The sequence below is a fragment of the Asparagus officinalis genome, unplaced genomic scaffold (assembly GCF_001876935.1).
Source record: "Asparagus officinalis unplaced genomic scaffold, Aspof.V1 AsparagusV1_Un709, whole genome shotgun sequence".
In the NCBI taxonomy this organism is placed as follows: Eukaryota; Viridiplantae; Streptophyta; class Magnoliopsida; order Asparagales; family Asparagaceae; genus Asparagus; species Asparagus officinalis.
Window position 1 is genome coordinate 24,079 of NW_017972969.1, and position 8,026 is coordinate 32,104.

Genomic DNA, 8,026 nt, shown 5'->3' on the forward strand with positions numbered 1-8,026 from the left:
GAGTATTACTTCGTGTAGATCTCAGATCTGATCTCTCTCTCTCGAACTCCTGCCTTTTGTGACGTGGATGCTCACCAAGAACCAGATCTGAATGTCCAAGTCTTCAAGTCTTCAAAACTCCAAAGTTAATTCTCAATTCGGCAGAGTTTCGGCTCCAAAAGTTCCAACCTTTCCAAAATGAGCCATGCCCCTCTATTTATAGGCACTCAGAACTGTGCCCGGGCACAGATCTGGCCGGCCACCTAGAGGTGGCTCGGCCACCAAGCCACCTAAAGGTGGCTCGGCTTTGTGTTGCCGTGTTGTGTCCGTTGTTCGGTTTCGCTGTTGATTTGGACTCTGATTTGTTGATCTGAATCCTGATTTGGCAGTAAATCCGCCTTGGTGTTTGAGTTCAAATCCGTTCTATGGTTGGATGACTCGTTGACTCACCGAACTGTTAGTTTGATTCTGCATGCGATTGGATGTATTCCATTGTTTGTGTGCGGTTCGTTAGCCTCGTCGCCTCGTTAATCTGCTTCGTTGCGTGTTTCTTGGCTTCGGCGTTGTGGAATGACGCTCGTGTTTAGATACGTCACCCGATGGTTCGTCGGTTTGTGCCGAGCTGTGCTAAGGGACCTATAAGCAGTTTTATACGCCTACAGATACCCCCTCCAAAGTATTTCAGCCTCGTTCTTTTATAGAAGAGTCTGGAATACTTTGGATATGATTGTCCCAACCTTCAGTCGGTGTAACGGAACCTTGGAATGGCTTCTGTTCTTGATTCCTTCAATCCTTTAGGCTATTCGATGTTTTGTTGAATGTCTGTAAGAGTTCCGGTGCTGCATTTATTGTCTGACCGTTGTCGGAATTTTAAACTTGAAGTCGATTCCTGATTTTCTGATCTTTTAGCTCGTGTTTGTTGGTTCAACATAGAACTGACCATCGATCGTTGACGTTGAGTCTTTATTTTGTGACGCGTTGTCCGGCGTAGTGTTGTTGAGTTATCCTTAAGAATATTTTTAGGAAAAATATTCTCTAGGAACTTCTCAACCAAAAATATAGGGAATAGTTTATACTCTTATACCTTATTGGAGTAATTTCTGTGCCCGAATGAGCTGAACCGGCCTGATAACGAGCTGAACCGGCTTGATGATGAGCCAAAAAAGGTAGTAATTCGACTCAAAAAGTCTTCTGATCCTTCCGAATGTGCGGGAGAGGTAAGCATAAACCAAGGATTGAACCCTCGGTCGATTTGAAGTTATTTCGATGCTCGATTCGGCTTCAATTTAAATTCTGGTTCAAATTTGGTTCAAATTGGTTCAACCTGGTTCAAGGCTGGTTCAACCTGGTTCAAGGTTGGTTCAGGACTGGTTCAAGACTGGTTCAGACTGGTTCATCCTGGTCTGGTCTGGTTCAGTCTGGTTTGGCCTGGTTCAGCCTCTTTTGAACTGATTTGGACTGGTCTGGTCTGGTTCAACCTGGTCCGGTCTGGTTCAAGGCTGGTTCATCTATAAAAGCCTCTTTTTTCTCCTCCTCTAGGGCCGGCCCCCCCTTTGCCCTATTTTTTGGATTTCTCTTCTCTCATGCATCCTTTCTCCCCCAAATCTTCATATTTGTCTTAGATCTATCCTTCCTTTTGATCTTAGACTGAAAAATCTCTCAGAAATCTTCATATAAAAATTTCTCTCAGACCCCTCGAGCAAGTGTTTCGAGCATCTTTCAGTATCTAATTTCTTGTCGGATCCTCGAGCTTTTCCTCAGGTAAATTCTCCATAATTTTGGAATATTTCATGTTTAATTTAGTACATGAATTTGTGGGATTGCATGTGAGGGTTAGGGTTTATGATTTGGCGCCTCGAGCTCTTCTTTCAGGGAGTAGAATTTGGAGCTCTGCAATAAAAAGAGGAACTTTTTTTTCTGGATCTGATTCCTTAATTCATTTTGCAGGTCACCATGTCTCGTATTGCGAGAGGTCAATCCTCTACCGCGTTGGCTGATGGTGCGCCTCCCTCTTATGCTGGTGAGCTATTTTTGGCACAATTACAAATTAGTCCCTTTTTCCTTGGAAATTTGCAAATTAGTCCTTTTTACCCCACGTTGTTCTCCTTGGTGAGGCAATCGGGAAGAGCCTTGATTCTCCTTGGTGAGGATCGACGCTTTAAAGATGGGTTTTGCTTGGTCAAAACCATATCTCATAATAAATAAAGGGGCGTTTTGTCGCTGCATTGTGCCTTATAAGGCAGGGATATGTTTTTTTGATATACCCTACCTTATAAGGGCATAATGTGGCCAAATCGTCTCACCCTTTATAAGGCAGTAACTCTATCTTACCCATTCGTAGGATGAGTTCAACTTCCTTTTATAATTAAGACTAACAAATGTTTAAATGTTTGCTTCCAGTGGAGCGTTCTCATCTCACGTAGTGTACGGGCGTCGTGGCGAGTATTATTCGACTTCCGACGATTTTTCCCCTATTCCAGTTACTCCTCAGTTTGCTTCGGACATGTCGACAGAGATTGCCTAAGTGGTGAAGGAAGGTGGGCATCGAGCTCTTCGACAGTTGATTACAGATGCGCCTTTTGTGAAGGATGCCAGTTCTATTCAGCCTCTCAGGAAGACCGACTTTTTATTTGGCGACTCTGCCAGAGACCCGAATGCAGTGTTTATTGATGACGAGCAGTGGCTTCATAAAACTGGCGGTGGTTTCATATATTTGCCGAAGATTCCTCGGCATCGTTCGTTGACTGAGCTCAGGCGTCAGGCTATGACACGGGAGATGTCGTGGCGCTTGACGGAGGAGCATGAGAGCGTTCACTGTGGCTACATCACTCATCAGGCAGCTCCTGGTTCGAGCAGGAGTCATATCACTGGATTGCATCCTGGAGTATTGGGGTTGGATGCACCGCCGCGTAACGAGCTTCTTGCCTCTGCTTCTACTTTGAAGAATCGCCTCGCTGCTTTAGGACGGGAGATGCCTGCGACACGTCACAGATTTTATGGTTGGGTCTATTCTTTGGACAAGCTTTGGTGGACTCGCATGACGAAGTACGTCTTAAGCCGATGGAGCGAGGAGTTGCACGCTTGTGGTCTATATGCAGTCGTTCGTGCCACCATGTATGGTTTGCCTGTTAGCGCGAAGCATTTCTTTGCTTTGTGCGAGCTTTATACTCCAGATTCGAATACTTTTCTGACCTGGCAAGGGGAGTTAGGCTTGGCCCTCCATGAGATGCACAGGATATCTGGTTTGCCCATGGGACAGATGCTGTATCAGGAATACTTTCCCTCCAACCATGAATTGAATCAGCTGAAGGATCGCATGCCCGACCGCTATTAGACTTTATGGGACCTCACATGTCACTATCATATTGCTTTGGCATAGTCTGAGCCTTTAGCGAAGAGGACTATGTCATTCGTGAGTCTGAAGCAGTTTGCATGCTACTTGTTCAGAAATCTAGAGAGCAATTCCGGCGAGGCTATTTGCGAGCTGGCACCACTCACTCCTTCAGGGGTGAATAATCTATTGAAGAAGATTGGCGCTCATTCCTATACCATTAGTAGTCCTGAGAGTGGCTTTCCTGCAGGGACCAAGTTTAAATCATTCTTATGGCATGCGACCGCACCGATTCGACCGATGACCCTTCTTGCTGGTTACCTTGCTATCTGGTTAAAGAAATGTGTGGTCCCGTATCAGTCTGGTGACGCTGTGCTCTACCCAACGGTTCAGCTTGCCTACAAAAAGGAACTTTCGCTTCTTTCGGTGATGGTGGGTAACATTCATCGAGGGCTTCGACAGATTTCTAGTGCTTTTACACGGAAGGAAAGTGAATCGCCGGCTCAGATTCCTACTATTAAGGTGGAGCTTCCGTACACTTATTTGATGGCTTGGTTCATCCTTCATCGTTCTGACATGATGTCGGTACCGAACGCCACAGACCACTCCGTTCCCCTGCTACAGTTGCTCGAGAATGGCAAGTGGGAGGGGCGAGGATTCCCTAACATCAAACAGCAGCTACAGGTCCACAAGTGTTAGGCGTTTTCCACTTGCTTTCCGCAGTTCTCCGGCCGATACGGCGAGTGTCTGATTGATGAGGAGAGGCCGAGGGAGTATCAAACTCATTTAGACATCGGCTGCTTTAACTGGCTGGTGAACATTAGGCCGGGTTATCTGACTTATCTACCCTACCGATTCGCCCGCCAGTTTGGTTATGGTCAGCTTTATGTCGGGAATCCACGTCAGCAGCTTCGGACTCATGGAGGTTTGGTGGACGGTCTTCGTGCATGGTTGTGAACCATGACGGGCTGCACTGGTGCTAAGTTCAGTCTCCCGAGTGCTGAGCGGTAGTTGAACCTCACCTTCTTAAGCTGCAAGTGGTTGTTAGCAGCTAATAAAACTGTCCCTGTGAAGCCGATTGCAGAGCTAGAGGCTGAGGAGGCTTCTCAGGCTGATTCTCGTGGACACGGAATAAGACTCGTCGGATTGATGAAGAGGGAAAGAAAGTCTTCCATTCTGCAGATGAGGCTTCAGGCGGAGACCCTGAAGATTATGAGAACTGTTCCGAGCGAGGTTAGTTACTTACTCATTCCTTTTATCTTCCAGAATTATTAACCTTGACAATTGTTTGATGTTTCAGGGACCACAGCTGACCAAGATGAAGGATTCCGTCTTTTTTCCCAGGTGAGGCCTTCGACTGTTGTCCCTGCTGCTAGGCGGAAGAGATTAGCCCGTAAGCCGCGTGCAACTTCGCGAGCATCTGATATGGATTTGGTTGGTGACGATGCTGCTAGCGACGGAGGTAACATCTACTCTATAGACCATCCTCTTGATCATTCAGAACTTTGACTCATGCTTTCCATCTCTATATAGGAGAGCGTGGGGAGAGCGAGATGAATCCTGATCCTGCTTTTCATGATTTTGCATCTTCTGGTGAGCCTAACTCACCACACCAGGTTGAAAAACCTGCAGAAGCCGCCGACGTTAGGGAGACTGCCAATGTAGGACCCGATTCGACGAATCCAGGTACATCTACTATTGACAATATATCCTTTAAACGACACACAAAGGAGTTGAACGATTTAGAATTTGTGCATTCCCTAATTGTCTCTGTGCTTCTCACTCTTTTAGATAACTTGCAGGAGGCAAACGTGGATCTTAGGAATAAAGAGACTGACACACTTATAAGAGGTAACTCATTTCTATTGGTTGTAGTCTCCTTATTCTTCTTTCGTACTTATATTCTCTTGTATCAGATTTCTCAACTGATGATTTTGACGAGGAAGGCTTGCTCGTGGACACTCCTATGCTCCACTTCATGTATGGCTCTCCTCAGATTGATGACCAGTTGCCTGGAGATATATTTCCTGAGTCTACGCTCCCTAAGAATCCCGAGGATGGTTCTTCTGAAGGTACGTGGCTCTTCCCAAGTTAATTATAGGACTAGCCAATTTTTGACTAATGCAGCTATAATGTGATGCATCTGAGAATTCTGTTTTATATTTGACAGGAGCTTTTGTCGAGACTGATTCTGTTGAGCCGGCTGTGAGACCAGCTACACCAGTTGATACACCCACAGCCGTTACACCTCTACTACCCCCAGTGACCCAAGGGGAAGAAGGTATATATTAAGCAACTGAGAAATGTCATTTACTTCTTTATTAAGGTTTTCTTGACAAATTTCTCCTTCTAATTATTTTTAATTGGCATTTAATCGGATTAGATTAGCATAAGACCCTAATCACCCCGAGAAGATCGTCATCTGCATAGAAGTCCGCTCCTTCTTCTCCTTCGTGAATGCTATGATTGGCAAACTCTTTCACGACGGACTTTTCCTTCACCAGTTTAAGCCTTTCCTTGATTCTAGGATAAGTTCGATAAGGGATGCAGGATACCCGGATTTGGCGAAGGCTATAGTTGATGACCTTGACTGCCTAGAGCATGAGCTTCAGATGTTTCGCGAGCTCCGAGATGCAGGTGCCTCTTCATTCATTGATGCCGAGTTGGACACTCGCTTACAGACATGGCGCGATACTCGGACTTTTGCTGAGCTCGAGATTCAGGTGCAGCGAGATCAGGTGCAGCGAGTTGAGGCCAACCTTGCTGCTAGATCATCTTCACTCATCGAGCTTGACTCTTCTATTGCTTCTTGCGAGACCCAGATAGAACAGTTCCGACGAGCGCTTCGCGAAAGAGAGGAGACCTTGAGTATCCTTCAGATGACGAAGGTACAGGATCAGCAAGCTCACACTACTTTATCTGAGGAGTTAAAATCTTTGAAGCAGAAGCTGACCGAGACAGAGGAGGTTGCTGCGAGGACTTTAGCCACCACCGAGGAGTCCATCAGAGCTAAGCTGAGGCAGGCTTATGATGAGAAGCTGTCTAAGCTTAATCAGCATATTTTTGGCCATGCGTTTGATGTATGATTTCTTTTGCTAAATGTTTTGACTTTTGATCCTTTTAGTGGAACTGGTTTTTATTTTTATCTTTATTATGATTCCTCATTCCATTTGAAATGATTGACCATAATACCCATAGGATTTTTGGCAAACCCTCAGTCATCAACGGGTTTGATAAACCTTTACCGATTACCGTTTGAATCGGGCTAGCATGCGGATTGTCTAAATCCGTTCTGCATGTAACGTTGTGCTAAGAGAGTGAATTCTCTGAGACTTTGTGTTATGATGTCGAATACATAGACTTCGCCATTATTACGGGAATAGGCTACCCGACGACACGTGTTAGGTGTTGACTTTAGGATTTTTGGCTAATCCCCAGCCTTCAACGGGTTTGATAAGCCTTTACCGACTACCGTTTGAATCGGGCTGGCATGCGGATTGTCTAAATCTGTTCCGCATGTGACGTTGTGCTAACGGAATGAACTCCCTTAGACTCGCTGCTACGACTTCGAATATGTAGACTTCGCCATTGTTACGGGCATAGGCTACCCAGCAACGTGTATTAGACGCTGACTTATCCCTACTTAGGCTTCGGAATAAAATACCCCAGAATCGAACTCTGGTGTCTTTTTCTATGGAGAAAGACTAAACCGGCGACGCGTGTTAGGCGTTGGCATATCCTTTCTTAGGATTCAGGATGAAATTCCCCATGCGTGTAAGGCATGGATTTTGGTGTTATTAATAACAACCTGCCACAATGTTGAATATGTGGGCGGGTGTTCTTTTCAACGGTTAAGAACTAACCGGGAGCGCGTGTTAGGCGCAGACTTATCCTTACTTAGGTTTTAGGATAGAATACCCCAGAATCGAACTCTGGTGTCTTTTTCTACGGAAAAGACTAAACCGGCAGCGCGTGTTAGGCGCAGACTTATCCCTGCTTAGGATTCGGGATAAACTTCCTAGGATGAATCCTAGATTGATAAATTCTAGAAAAAGTTGGTGCGGGAAAGGAAGAATTTTATATCCTATTTCCCGGTCTTTTTTTAGGGTGAAGGCGAACCCGAGTACAAGGAAGGAAGAATTTTATATTCTATTCCCTGATTCTGGAAAGGAAGAATTTTATATTCTATTTCCAGCGCAAAAGAAACTAGAAGTGGGATCTCCACTCCGAGAATCTGGAAGATCTAGATAAACTTACCTTTTATAGTGAGTTTTTTCGTTTATCGAAATGAAATTTCAACTTAGGTTATGACCATGAGAAGGCTTAACCAAAGAGAAAAAAAGATGGGAGTTCTTTCGTTTATCGAAAGGGGACTCTGAACTGAAAGTGGACCTCTTGTTCATGGAAAGAATCAAGAGGGCCAGAAAGACACTTTTTTGTGGACTCACTGTCAATTGAAATTGATCAGTGAGGGATTTTGGTGGTAAAAATAATTTTGGGTTATCCTCTAGAATATTAAGTGTAATATTCTTCAAGGAACTTCCCGGTGAATGGGTTATCCTGAATGTACTAGGGATAGTACTTTTTTAGGAACTTCCCATTTATTGGCATTAATTGCCTGTCACCCTCTTGAGTAATCAGGCGATATGCGCCGTTTGAATAGACCGTGTCTATCACAAACGGTCCTTCCCATTTGGGTTCAAATTTACCTTTCTT